The sequence below is a fragment of the Perissodus microlepis genome, chromosome 18, assembly GCF_051167445.1.
Source record: "Perissodus microlepis isolate ML-2025 ecotype Zambia chromosome 18, ASM5116744v1, whole genome shotgun sequence".
NCBI classification, from domain to species: Eukaryota; Metazoa; Chordata; class Actinopteri; order Cichliformes; family Cichlidae; genus Perissodus; species Perissodus microlepis.
In genome coordinates, this window is record NC_140478.1 from 32,272,996 (window position 1) to 32,288,508 (window position 15,513).

The window sequence follows — 15,513 nt, forward strand, 5'->3', positions numbered from 1 at the left end:
GCTGTAGGACAAAGAGTGAGGAAGAGTTTTGTGCTCTGGGTACTCGTAGTGTACCACATATAGTACACTATATGTGTATATTAACTTTATACACTCAGAATAACAAATCAAGTACAGAAACGACTCCATCCTCAGGAAAGACCTGTCCTGAGACACGTGGAGGCTAACCGTGTTAAGCTAACTCTTCGTTCACGCAGTGCACGATTCTCTGGAATGACACTTTTTATGCTGCACCTCAGAAATCCTAGTTTGCACTTTGCTACGTCTTATTAGTTTTAAAAATAGTGCAAAATGACATGTTGTATATGCTAATGTTTGATTTGTAATAAAATTTGAATTCAAAGGAAAGTCAGATAAACTAGCGTAGCTAAACGCTAACTGTGCCAATGTGAAGGGTTCCCCGCCTTTCTGAATTAGCATCACTGATGTCTGTCTGTGGTTCGTGTCCGAGTTTGGATTCTGTTAGTTACCTGTTACCTGTTACATACAACAGGTTAGCTTTAAAATGGTTTTTGTGAGAAGCTTTCATACCTCATTGTTCCAAAAACAATAATAAAACGAGTTAACTGAACTGAAACCCTGACCCTAGATGGATGATATGAGGTCAAACTTGTAAAGGAGCGCAGGTTTATGTTATCCATACCACTGCACTTGTCACTCTGTTTGGTGAGTGTATGAGTGCACATTCATCTCAGCGATCAGATACTTCTTGCAGAAAAAGCTCTGTGGGAGTTGTGCACATTTTTTCTACCCTTCAGGTTTTATGAAAGATTTTGTTGCTCAGTGATGATTGAACCAACAGGGTTTGGTGCCAATTAAAGCCACTGAAGAGCTCCAAGCTTGAGTCATAAAACAATTTCTACGGGAACAAATGAATGAAACCTTGACTCAGTAAATCATAACTCGGCTGCAAAAGGCTAAAAATACATTTTTCAAAGATGTTTTATGAGATTCATTAATAAATGAATTCTAGCATCACTACCCAAAGCTGTAACTACGAGAATGGAGCAATCTCTTCTCATAACTCTGTTATCAGCTGGAAGTCTTCACCGTTTCCTGTTTGAGTCTAATGTTCTCTGTCTTTACTCTAAATGGATCACTGAGTCACTTACGTCCTAATCCACCCCAAACTATAAGATTTTATTAGCAATGCCCAATACATTATTTCACCAGAATTCTCTGAAGTTTATGGAGAATAAAAAGCAAAAGTTTGGACCTTCTGGCATCTTCAGTGGACTTAAATAGCTCCCGTTGCTGTGCCATCCTCGGTACTGCAGTCGTGTAGCTGCTGTTATGGGGGAGAGGCGTCTTTATGTGCCACATGACAACAATACGGCAGCGATATCAGAGCGAGCTGCAGGGACGTGTTGCAGCGATGACGACGGTGTTTGCTGAGCATGAAGGAGAGTCAGTTTCCCAGAGGCCTCTGCTGTTGCTACCAACTGATTTTACACACAAATCCTCCTCCAGAGAGACCGCTAACCACTGACTTATTGTTTTTACACTTCTTATATACGGATGGATAACCTTCTCTGAACTCTGAGTTACTACAGGGAATTATTCAGAAAACACCAGAAATGGAAGAATGGGTAACTTCCTCCAAAGAGTCGGAAACATTTTTGTGCTGGTGTCATCCGATGCCATCACATGGCCGTCTTCCGGCGTCTGCAGTACTGGCTTTTCAGCGACCTTCCACCAGGACATTGGAGGGACACCATCAGATCATTTTGGAAGATTTAAAGATGGCAGTGAGGCCTGCTGTGATCTTTGGTCTGGAGACGATTACACTGACAGAGAGACAGGAGGCCTGAAAACTATTTGCTTAAGTTTGGTCTATCTATCTTTTCCAATCCTCAATCTTTGGTTTTCATTCTTCTTCAGACTTCATTATTTTTCAACCCTTTTCGTGAGTCTGAAGCACCAAAAACCAAAACTAGCATTTTCAGACGATTAATCTTTTCCATCTGATTATAAGGAAGCCGAAGGAGGTCAAAGGTCACACACCCTGAGAATACCCTAAACCTCTCCCCTGAGCTGGGCTTCATCGGGATCAGGCCCCGTCAGCCGTCCTTCTGCCGGTGTTAATGTGCCGTCCTCCTGTTGAATCCGAGCTCTGCTGTAATTTGCTGATCTGATTGAGCTAATTAACCTGCTTCTCTTTCCTGCTCCCTGATGCCGGGGAAATCCGCGGGGACGATCAGGAGCCGATGTCCCAGTTCAGAGACGCCGGCTCCCCTGTCACGCGTGTCTGCTCCCTTTTTGTTCCGCAGCTCCTGAATTATGTGTGTTTGACACGTAAACGAGCCCTGTGATTGCTTTTACTCACGCAGCGCCTTTCCCGTCACGGCTCGGAGTGTAACTCAAACGCTGGTTTTCTCCTGTCAGACTAATGACTGCAGGCTGCTGGTTTAACTGCTGCTTTGATGCTTCCTCTTTGTGCCTCAGCTTCAGTCTGCACTTCAACTGATCGATGTCTTTTATATGCCTAATACTCTAATGACCATATAATTTGACTTGGTTTGCTGTGGATTGATGATACTCGATCCCTTTCTGCTTTGTCCTGTTTCTGGCTGTGCCTTTATCGTGTTGTTGTTACGCTTTCCTGTCGTTGTTTAAGTCAAAGTGTTGGTTTCCCTTAAAGTTCTCAGAACTAGAAGAGGTCAAGTTGTGCTCTGTAAGAGCAAAAGATTACTGAGCCGACAGGATGAAGAAGCCCTACTGCAGAGCCTCAGAACAATCATCTGGAAATTAGCCAGCAGCTGAAGGAGATGCTCCTCTAACTACAGGACGCCACCACTACTTCTTTATTATATATAAATCATAGAATTTAAACGAGTCCCTAACGGCTTACAAGGTTCATGGTGATCGAAGACACAGGAAATGCTGATGAAAACAGACATTCTTGTATAAACGTCCTCTTAAGAGATACTCAAAACAACCAAAAACAGTAAATCAAAGTTTCTGTTGAGTATCTACAGGTCGTGAGAAAGAAAGTGTGAAAGCAAATCCTCGGGTCCTCACGAGGTTCTAAACTCATTTAAACCCAGCCTGAAAGGAACAATCCACCCAGCTTCAGCTGGCCATCGTGGTGTGCATCATCTTTCACCATCCATCGGTTTTCTTCCAGTTATCCAGCTCAGAGTTGTGGTGCAGCTGCACCCTCGCCAGCTTTCATGCAGGAAGAGTTGGGGACGTGTTTCTATGTTGGAGCTGTGACGTTTGTGTTTCACTGGTAGTTGTAAAAAAAAAAAAGTAGCTAGACATGGCCAATCATATACAGGGAGTCACGTGTACACAACAGTAACAGTACAGAGTCCAAGTTTTACTGATCTGCACTGCTGCCATCTTGTTTTATGAAGTCGGGGTTGGTGGTTTTTCTCTGGCTTGAAGCTTCTTCCAGCTGAATATTCAAACCCAACTTTTATCCATCCGTCTTCTTCCGCTTTATCCAGAGCTGGGTCACAGGGCAGCAGCCCAAGCCGAGAAGCCCAGACCTCCCAGCAGACCAGCGTGTCCTGGGTCTGCCCCGGGCCTCCTCCCGGTGGGACATGCCCAGAACACCTCACCCAGGAAGCATCCTTGTCAGATGCCCGAACCACCTCAGTTGGCTCCTTTCGATGTGGAGGAGCAGCAGCTCTACTCTGAGCCCCACCCAGACTTCTCACCCTGTCTCTAAGGGAGACAGGGTGAGAAGTAAACAAGCACACGCAGTCCAGTCCCAACTTTTATTTTTATTTATTTATTTAACCTTTAAGATTAACGTCTCTTTTTGGAGAGAGACATGGCCACGAGTGTACGCCGTTACAAAGTTACAACAAAACACATAAAACTAAATAAAACAAATATAAGTCCAGCTGAGTAATAGTCAGACTCTGCAGTTACAGAAGTCTCCATCAGAGCTCTGACAAAAGCATTCAGCTTTAATTTGCTCTGAAGGTGACGCCATGAAATAACCTCGCTGTTCTACAAAGCGCTGAAATTTCCTGGGTACTCTAAAGACGACCAGCGAGAGGGCCTCACATCACTGCAGCTGCTTGAAGGTATTAAGAGTTTACAAAGATGAGAAGGAAGTTTACCCAACATGGCTTTGTACAGCCAAGAAACCAGATTATAAAGTACACATTGACGTGTACGGGACAACAGAAGTGTATGAAGTGTAAAGAGCAGAGTCCAGACAGCGAGAGGAGGACGCAGCACAAACAAACAAAGAAACAAGAACATTTAAGAACAAATTCTTTCATTAAAAATCACAACAATCAGTTTTAATTAATAAAAAAAACAAATTAACCTTCAGTGTTTTCACAAAGTGCTCAACAAAATGGAACCAAAACAGTCGCTCACACTGCAGCCAGTTTACAATCATGTGTCTGGACTGAGCTCACGGAGAGAACCCACACAGGCTCGGGAGAACATGGAGAACATGCAGACTACACACCGACAGGCCTCAGCTGGTGGAACTCATCCCTGTCGCTCATCCTTTACTGTTTATTTGTATTTATTTTTCAACACTGAAACATAAAATGTCTGAACATCAAATTCCCTCAGTCCTGTCAGAGCAGCGCTTTGTTTACTGGAGCTGTTTTTATCTTGTTTGAAACGCAGAGAGATGCTTTGAGTGGCTTATTTTGCTCATGAAACTCAATCACACGAGACAGGAAACGAGGACATCTGACCTCCGATCAGCAGCGAGCTGCAGCCTGAGTGAAACCGACGAGCCACAAACTCACTTTTCATTTCTGCTCTTCGGGCTGACGCAGCAGCCTGAAGCCGAGGAGGCAGGAGTGCGACTGTGACCTCTTTGTTTTTGTTGTCACACATGTAGTAATCGCCGTAGTTAGTGATCTGCAGCCTGTTCAGACAGCTGTATACACTCTGCTGCAAAGACTCTGAATTTGAGGAGGAAAAACTTCATCATCCAGTCTCAAAAATGTTGTAATTCTCACTTCTAAAAATAAAAGTACAAAGACTGTAAATCTCATGCAGACCTTCCTTTGGTCGCAGCTGCAGTCTTTCTAACGGCCAGCAGGGGGCAAACATAAATCTAACTGTAGAAGTCTATGAGGAAACGTAGCCTCCCGCTCCTTTAGCTATGACATCAGTAAACACTCTCTGGATGAGTTTATGATCTCATCACAAGCCGATGATGCCATTTAGAGGCATTCAGAGCTGTGGATGAGTTGGAGTCACCACCACACGAGTGTTTCTGACGAGGCGATGAGAACGATGAGTTTCCAGGCCATCATTTGTTTCTCAGCCTTCTCCTGTGCTGATGATGTGTAATGTGAAGCTGTGCTGAGCCTCAGCATCCTCGCAGCCTATAGGCTGTCCTGTAAACAAACCTTTGCAGACTCGCCCACAAATCTGTGTGTTAAATGTTTTGTTTTCATTATGGTGTCATTGACTCATCATCAGATTGTGATTTGTCATTCCTCCGAACCTCCGAGGTTTTCGTCACGCACAGCGCCCACAGATGAGCGTGTAATCCTTCTGCTGTTCTGTGATGTGTTCAGCGGCGTGCGGGAAACGTCGCCTCCAGGTTCAGTGCAACCTGAAGCGCTTCTTCTTTCCTTTGTTTTCTTATTTGTGATTGTGTTTTCCTCTGATGTTCTTCTTCATTTTCCCCAACAAGCACAGACGGAGGCTGTTGAGGTGGGAGGCGATGGTTTCAGGTGCATCAGAAACCAGCAGGAACCTGCTGTGGGCACGGGGGTTTTCCGGCTCAACGCTCGCTCTGCATTTCCGCCTCTGAAACTCCACAAACTGATCTCGAGTCAGACCACCACCTCACGCTCTGAAAGCTTAAAATGGTTCATAAATTGAAATCTGCAGCTTTGTTTTTCTATGACTGAGTCACATATGTTACCAAATATTAACTGAAACCCACTGTGGCTTTGAGTGAAACTGGCTGCTGTCTGCAGCTGCTTTAAAAGCGTTTTATCTTATGATAAGGATTTTATTCTTACACTTGCTCGTTAGCAGGTACGGTATCTGCGTCTACATGAAGCACATGACTAAACAAGTTTGCTGGCATTCATCTGTCACTTGCATTAAAATGTATGGCCGTAATGCTAATACCGAGGCTGAGTGACATCATGGTATCCATGCTTCGTGTACAGGCTTGCAGGGGAACATAAACATTGTTACACACACTGTGAATACTGCGTAGCCCTCCAAAGGCCTCTGATGGTCGTGAAGCCTGTGAGGGGCTTTGCACGCGCTCCAAATGCTTTTTGATGTCTTTTGGTTAGCGTAGCATAGATTGTTTTTAGCTAATCTATGCTAAAAACCGTACAGGCCCGTCTCACTACCACAGTATTTGAGTCCCTGTGTCAGGTACGGCAGGTCCACCGTCTTTGACTTGAAAGTCACTTTCGTCCTCAGTTTTTTAACCATGAACGCAAACGTCAGGTGAGTAATAACTAATAACTGTGAGAGGAGCACTAACAGGACAACAAATGTGCTCCTGCATCTCACACTGAGGACACCACCTGTGAGTTTGTAGGTTGGAGGTTGGACTTGTTGGTCTAAAGCAAACCCTCGGCAGGACTTTGGATGTGAGTCTCTGGTGCCAGAGTCCTTGGCTTTACAGAAGCAGAGGATCAGAAGAGTAGCTGACCTGCGTTAACACATTTCCAGGAAATGCTGTGTCCCTGAGCTCACCGCTAATGTTTGCTCTCGGGATTCATTCTGTTCAAAACTATGCTGAACCCTTTCCAGCTGGCAGAGAGCAGTAACATTACAGGCAGACCAGAGTTCACAGCGGCCAGATAACCGCCGGCCAATGAGCTCTCTGCCTTTACCGCAGGTGCTGAAAAAGAAATGAAGAATAAAGGTGAGACCTGAACCCTTCCCCCCTTTGTTTGCTGGTGGGCTTTAGGACCCAGCTAAAACAATGGAGGCTCTTCAGTTTGCTGCCTTTGAGACTCAGGAAATGCGTCTCAGATTACCTCCTCCCCCCTTGACCACCCTTCCTGGACTGCATGTGCTTGTTTACTTGCATGTTTGTCATTGTGAACCATTCTGACTGTTAGATTGTGTTTGTCCTCACTCTAAAGGACTGTTTAAGGGTAAAGACTTTAAGTTGTGGTTCAGCATTGAGCTGTGATGGTTGGGAATCAGATAAGGGGTCATTATGTCAGTGAGAGTCCTCGTAAAGACGGTGTCCAGGCGTGCATGTTTGTGCAGTCGGACACGAGGAGAGGGCTGAATCGATTGATAAGCTCAGTGAGGTCGAGCTGCAGCAGCACTCGGTCCCTTTGCTCTAAATTAAATTCATTTTTTATTGATTTGATGGATTTAGGTCAAACTTAGGAATCAAACTACCTCAAGGTTTAAGCTGACATTAGTGGTTCAGAGTGAAATATGTAAGGCCTACCAGCAAGCACTGGTCACCAGGGAAAGATTATTAATCCCAACCAGTTGGAAAGTTTCTACGAGCTGCTAAAACTGCGCTACGTTTGCTCTGGTCACAGAAGACAAGCCAGCGTCTTCCATGCAGACCCCTGGTGACCAAAGTAATAGGTTCAGTGCCACAGACCCTCTTGTGAACATTTTCACTTACCAGCAGGTTGCAACCACTCACCAACTAGTTGGGGAATACATATTTTTCCCTAGTAACTGATAGTTGCCGGGGGAGACGGACTAAGCAACTAATGGAAGGACTTTTCCTAAAATGCTGCAGAAATTCATGACATCAAGAAGTGTTGGTTCCCCTCAGACGTTTCTCCTCTGGCCTCCTGCAGATTAAATAGTCCAGCTAATTTAAAGAATGAAAACATTTTTTTCAGCAGTCTGTTTCTTCTTAAGAGCTGAAAATGTTCACATCAGAACTTGTAGAGCCTCAAGTGGACATAAGAGGAACTGCAGCATTGACCTAGTTTTGCATCGATGGGTGATGCTTGAGATTAGCATATAGTACCGCCTCCAACAGCTTCTACCAACAACATTAGGTTTGATGGTCCTCAGCAAAATGTAAAAACTCGTCCACTAATGAGGCCGAGGCTCATTGATACGTCTGCACTGCTCTGTGCTTTCCTCCTGTTGGTCCACAGTTCTGCTGTGATCGAGTCACTGAAAAGTCATCTCACTGAGTAAAAGCTAAACCTGCACCAACATGCAAAGGTCAGGAGATGACTCCATCCATGTGCAGATAATAAAGCGCTGACAGCTGGACACACATGACACAGAGCTGCTGTATCTGCTGCATGTTCAGTAAAAACACCACACGCCAAGTCGTAATCTGTCTGCTCATGCTAAGCCGGCCGTTAGAGATTACATTACTGTGACAGGGAAAGAAAAGGTTTTAAAGTCTTTAGCAGGCGGTTTCTCCCTAAAAGCTCATGAACATGTAGTCACTGCGCTGTTTTTAGAGCCGGCTCAGACGGTGAGTCTGCTCCTGTCACTTTCACTCGTCTGATTCACCGTCAGGCTTCAGCAGTCACACGCGCTGTTTTCATCTTTCTGTTTTAGATTTAATGTGGAGAGAAAAACAGGAAGTGTGCAGACTGAGCTCGGCCGGCCGACATGTTTCAGAGCCTGCCGCTCTCACTCGCTCAGCACAAACGCACCAGCTCTTCCTCATTCTTCACATTTCCGCCCCGAAGCCAGCAAACGACAAATATTTGTTTTTATTCTGAGCTGGAAGACGCTGAACGCAGCCGGGCCGCTGCTGCTGGGACATGTCTGTTTATTCATAGCAAGAAAAAAAATATTCACGTGTTGTTTTGTCTGAAAATGGAGGGAGGAGGGGTGAAGGGTGACTCAGGCTTCCTGGTAATTTTATTTTTAGCTTTTTTTTTAACCGTAAACTGATACAGTGCACACATCTAGCAGCAGTTTTCTCAGTAAGGTTCCCAACACAAAGGTTACAACAGAGGAGGGTTGGAGATGAGCTGAACAACAATCATGACTTTTTCTTAGATAGTTTTCAAAGACTTCAGAAGGACAAAGAGTGAAATGAGTCTAATATACGTAAACCAGGTGACCCTGTACTAACTAAATGAGGCTCTCGGGCACCTTTTTCGCACCTCCGAACTTTACAAGCATAATTAGCTGGTCTTTAACCTGCCAGCTCCCAAATACAAAGTATGTTTGATGTCCAAGCAGCAGCATCTCGGGCTGGAAGCGCTGCCTGTACAGAAGTGCCAAAACCTGCAGTTCCTCTAATGTCCACTGGAGGCTGGTTTCTAAAACGAGTCAGTCCCCACAGACTCTCATGTTAAAATGTCAAACTTTACAGCAAAAATAAACATGTTTACAGCCTGATGCAGAAAATAGTTACAGCTACTGTTCACCATTATAACGTCTGCACAGGGAGCGAATGTGTTATTAATGGTTTTTTGGATCATTTAAAGGCTCAAAATGACGACAGTCTGCAGGCCGCTTCCTGCAGGGGGTGTGGCTGCTTTGCTCTGCTGTCTGCTAGCTTCACTTCAGCTAACTGGAGTCCCTGAACTGGACCTCTGGACCGTGTTTGTGCTGTTGGACAATTTTTAATGCAATTATCTGACCAATAATATGGTTGCTATGTGGACAGTTGTCTAGGAGACAATTTAAACCAAGTCTAAATGGTCTCTAAGCAGCAATCTGTGTCTGTCTGTTGCATCCACTCCGTCTATGGGTGCACCTTGATAACTAGCTGATTATTTAATACTCCACCCTCCTCCTCCACAACACCACGGTGGCCAAAACGCTGCCGCTGAGTCCAGTAGCCATTAAAGATCGTCACGATACACACTTACATCTTTTATATACAGTCTAAGGAGATGTCAGGTTACACTGAAGCTAGAGTGGTGCAGCTGAGAGTGATGGAGTCAGTGTTGGTGAGTGGGTGTCAGAGTGTGAACTGGAGTATTTCCTGCTCTGTGCTTCATGTGAGAAATGTGAAAACTGAAATCAGGCTGTGTTTTCCTCCAGATGTGGACTTTCACTCCCTTTGGATGTGGAACATCTTCATTTTGTGTACACAGATGTGTGTTTGTGCAGTCTGAGGATAACTCACGTTGATGTTCATGAAAATAAGGAAAGTAACAGATTAAATGTCGTGACTTTTAACAAACTACGACTCAGAGCGCAGACTGTCGCTGAATAATCCCCGCTGACAGTAACCCTGCCAACAGGTCGCCCTGGTCTCTGTTTCCGTTCCTGTAATGTGTTCTCGTTGCTTTCTGCTTAGTCTCCGACTCTCATTGGTTCCAACTGACAGCGCCAACCTTTAAAAACACCTCGTTAATATCCAGCTGGATACACAGAGTGGGACTCCAATTAGACTAAAGCGTTTGTCCAGATATTTACTGCCAGACGTTTGTTTATACACACATATATATTTAAATATACGGGGGCCATGTTGTTTTTCCTTAATTAGATAGCAGACAGTCGAGCCCCCCCCCCCCGCAGCCCCTCGGGGAGACGCGGGTGTAGTTAATGGTTGGATGGATGGATGGCAGCCAGCAGAGAGCTGAAGGGAAGAGAGCGGACGAGATGAAAGCCTGAAAAACAAAGTCTTTAAAAATCTGCACGTATAGAAAATAATCATTAAGGATCGGTTATTTTTAGTCCCTTCGAGAAAACGACGTTTGTATTTAGTTTTTTAAAGTGTTTGTCGTGTTCGTGTTTCTCAGGACTCAGCCCCTTCACTCGCCCTTCATCACCTCCTCCTCCTCCTCCTGTTTCTGCTGCAGTCAGGGCTCCATGTATGGTCTGAGGGGAAACTTTTCAAGCCTCCAGCCACCAGAAAACCTCCAGCAGGGAGTGACTCTGTTTCCCTCCAAGTCTCAGAGGGCGAGTCCTGTATTTTTAGAGATGCAGACTTACTGGCTATTATGAAAGAGGGCGTGTGTGTGTGTGTGTGTGTTTTCCCTGTCTGACTGTGATAGATGGATCATCATGTCTCTTCATGTTTGCTCGAGCCTCTCGGCTGAATCAGCTGCTGAAACTGAGAAAATATGCACAGAGAGTCTGAAGCTTCTGGTTTTCCAGCAGCACGCTCACTGAGCCGTCACCGTAAAGTTTTTGTGCTTCACATGAGTGCTTCCTTTCGTTTTCCTTCACCAAACTGCGTGCAGAAATCTCCATCACAGCTGAAGTTACAGGTTGCTTTTGTATTCGGCATGATCATAAATAATCTCTGACTCTGTGCATCCCCTGCCTGCTCTCTTTGTTCTTCTCTTGCTTCTGCTTTTGATATTCTGTTTCTTCTTTCACTGATGTGACAGCAGGGAAATTCCCCAAACTGGAGATACGAGATTTTCCCCTGAGAATAACAATACTACAGTGCAGTGCGGAGGATTTTCTCAGAGTAACAATCAGTGTGAAAGTATCGCAGCTTACGCCGCAGTACTGGAGCTTACTGGTGTGAAGAGCAGTGAATCAATGAGGAACTTTTACTTAAAGAGGAGCCTGTTGTGTTTGAATGGTCGATGTTCATATTAAGCACAGAAGGGCTTCAAATGAGGTCAGTGTTTGAACAGCTGATCCCCGCGAGCCCACAGCTTAGCAGTAGAATACAGACTGTATTTAAAGGATGGCCGTGGCCACTGTGACGCCAGTACTCTGAATTTTGAAGCCTTAACAGCACCTTGGTGGTTTTCTGGAACCACAAGTGGCCATATTTGGACAAGAGATAATGATCAACTAATGCTAACTGTTAGCAGGCGGCTTCCATACAGAGACACAGATACCTGTTATTTAGGGCTCAGTAACATCCAAAAGCATAATTAAACACACAGCAGCCACATTACTGCTCCGATCTTTTTAACAGGAAGCTCCAACAGCACAAACACAGTCCAGAGGTCCAGTTCAAGCACTCCAGTTAGCTGAGGTGAAGCCTAGCGGACAGCTAGCAGCTACAGCCACCTGTCAGTCAAAGAGGCCACACCCCTAATAATGCAAATCAGCTGCTATAGTCATTAAAAATAACAATAAGGGTTTCCTGTGTGCAAGTGTAACAAAGAGGGAAATTAGCTTTAGAGACTGAGCGTTTTTCCGTAGCAGACTGTAAACACGGTTGTTTGGGACTGACTCACTGAGCCTCGTGTGGGCATTGGTGGAACTGCAACTTGTAGCCTCAGTTTCTTCCCTGGTGGTGGATGCTTGTTTTGAGCGCTTAGTTTCACATATTTTCTTCTGCTCATATGTTTGTATGATGTCACTGATGCCTGCAGAACAAAGTTGCCTTAAAGTGAGGCTGAAACTAATCGAAAAGGACTTCAGTTAGAGGGGATGCACCAAGGCCCAGGACGAGATAAATAAGCTTTATTTTGAACTGCAAAACTACTAGAATGGAACTGGTAGGATGAATAGGTGAACAGGCCCAAGGGTCAAAGAGCTTCTTGCACTTACAGTGGGAACAGAAACAACGTTTTAGTTTAGCTGAAATTTCAAAAAGTCCTCAGAAACACATCACACGTTTGCACATTCATTCAGTCACAGTTAAACTCTGCAAATAATGTGAAACACCTCTGTGTGGACTGGCTGAGAAGTGGATCTGAAATCGTGTTTTTCAGCTGCAGGTTCACAAGAAGCAGCTTTCATTTCCTCAAATTAAACCAGCAGCTGATCAAATCGCTTCATTACTCGACCCCTCCTGTAATATACAAATGAAGAGTTTTATTTAGACTGTTAGCAGGAAAACAAAAAGACACCTGGAGGATGTTCTGGCTTTGACACTCAAACATCTTCTAGGACAGTTACACCACCAAGCGCATCAGCACCAACACGAATACGTTAAAAATCATCAGCTGAAAACCTCTAACGTCCCTCTGAAGACCGAAGGGTTTCCTGCAGAGTCCGGGCAGCCTGACCTCACAACAGGATAACAGGCAGGTGTTAGAATGACTGCTGCTTATGTACGCGGCTCAGGGTCATGTGACTTTTCCAGAACAATGTCACTGAGTTATAAAAGAAAATGAAAGTGAGGCTTGTTGCAGATGGGAGACGTTTGCCTTACAAGTCGTAGTGTTTGGTGTGTCACACCAGTCTGCAGTACTGGCTTAAACCACCCAACCCATCACATGTAGAACACCGTAAAGGGCCCAGTGGGGTCATATTTAAATCAGTAGTGTGAAAGGATATATTTAACCAAAGGTTGTTTTTCCTAAACAAACTTAAAGCACCTTCCAGTAGCTGAAGCAGGGCTCTCAAAGTGCAGTCAGTGGACCAGTGGTGGCCATTTGTGGAAAACACCTGACTCAAAGACCAACCGGCCCGGTGACTTCTTTACTGAAGTTTCTGTTAACTCTCTGGCTTCGATATTCCTGGTTTTAGTTGCAATGTGGGAATTTAAATTGGTGGCACCAAGTAATGTAATGCCAGAGTAACTATATTAATAGTTAACTATAATAGCACACAGTTTAAAATGACCAACTTTAGAGACAATCTTCTCTTTTACCAACACCTGAGGGCGTCCACACAGCAAGTGAGTGATGGTTGGTCACTAGTGGACATTTCATGCTTCACCCTAGAGTAACCCACTTATTTATAAATAATCAGTAGCATTCTCTGCTCTTATTGGTTGTTGCTTCAATCTCTCAAAGTTGAGAAAGTTTATCTGGGGACCGCCCACTTCAGTTATTGCTAATGTTTGTTGCTCGAACTCGGTGATTCTGCGGTCTTTGGTCATTACGTGAATCTCTTCCTTTGCAGACACCTGATTAAAATGTTCAGTGAGTGCATTTTCCCTCTGCGGCTCTTTATCATACCCCAGCTGCAGGACTCACACTGTCCCACTGCGATGCATACGCCACTGAAAATAGTTCCCTCCTTTTTTGAAATGTGCATCAGTGACATGTTTTAATGGCTGACTTTAAGTGGAAGTGAAAGTCAAAACTGAGTGTGGAGCAAACTAATCAGCATTTAGAATCAAACTGAAACAAAACTCCTACACCAAACAACCTAACCACACTTTCCTGGCAGACAGTCTGTAGTTACTCCACCGACAACCCTCCAGCCTCCCACTGGCAGCTGTATAAAACTCAACCTTTAAATCTCAGCATCCGATATCGTCGTGAACACTGAAAGCACTGACGCTGAAAGATTGTATCTCTGTGTCACCCGTGCAGTTCAAAACACTTGACGCCCTGAGATGGTCCGATAATGATTTATTCGGTGCACAGTAATGTTTTCTTCTTGTCTGACACTCTGGGTGCTTTCCATCTTTAACCAGCAGCTGTGCATCGTGTGAAGGCACCATCGGCAGGAATGCGACTGTCTCCATTTGATTCTTCATCACGAGTTTTTCCTGATATTAGCTCATGTTTCTTTTTTTGTCTTATGTGAAGCTTTCCTTTGTGACGGTAAAAAGCGGCAGGATTTGATCCTCAGCCTGCCGCTCTGCAGCTTTAAAGGAGCATTTTGTCAAATCCTCTTATTCACTTCCTGGCTGAGAGTTCAGATTGATACGGCGCTTAAACATGAAGCTTCAGAACCAGCTGGCTGTAGCTTTATAACTCGGAATAAAATAGAACACAAAACAAGCTATAGCACAAATGACCTTTGACCTTCAGTAAATCAACTGCAAATGTTAACAAAATATCTTATCTATGTTTCTAAAAACATGACTTTGAGCTGCAGCTTGCAGAAGATTCACCGTCTGTTTGTCAGATGAACAAGGCAAAAAACCAGAAATGAGTTTGTATTTTGCACTTCCTGTTCCTCATCTTAAAGTCAGTCGGTTTACTGAACAGCTCTTAGTGAGTGTCTAAAATAAGGCCTGTGGTTTACATGAGCTCTCAGTATTTTCACTTTTTGTTCTCCATCATTGAAAATGTGAGTAAAGACATCACATGTGAACGTTTGTATGAGTCCAGCAAACTGTTTGCTAATAAGCAGCTAAATAAGACCCCAGAGCCTGTGAGTGGGATTTGAAGCTTAGGGGCAGTGAAGTCATACGTCGTGTGGCCTAAGTTAGCATTTTACTTCCTCCAGTGCATTTGTGCTTAAACAAAAAATGGTGCCAGTGTCCAGAGACTGTACTTTCTGTGGAAAACCCAGAGCCAGTGGAAAAATCCTGTTTTCTGTTGAAGAAAACAGAGCAGTCTAACTTCAGGATTGGCCTGAGGCCTGAGGCCTGAGTGCCTGAGGCAGCTAGTTTCTGAGGTATGCTAAAATGAAAGGCGAGGATCAAGAAACTTTAAAAAGTAACAATTTTGTTGGAAATATATTTAAACACTCGATGACCATTTCAGGGTGATGAGGGTCTGAAGTCTAACCTGGGAAAGACCAACGTTCACACGAGCAATTAATCTTCATTAACCTCACGACAGAATAATCATGTCCACAGTTACACAGATGATACACAACTATACGTGTACCTGTACAAAGACGGCAGACTACAGTATTTACAGGGGGAGGCAGAGCCTTCGGTTTTGAGTGGAACCAGCTCCCAGTTTGGATTCAGGACACAGACACCATCACTAAAATTAGGATTAAAAAAGGTGACTGTTTTTGTGATTTGGTGCAATGTAAATAAAACTGAATTCAATTTTATTAAATTGGATCAGCTGACCCTGAATCCTC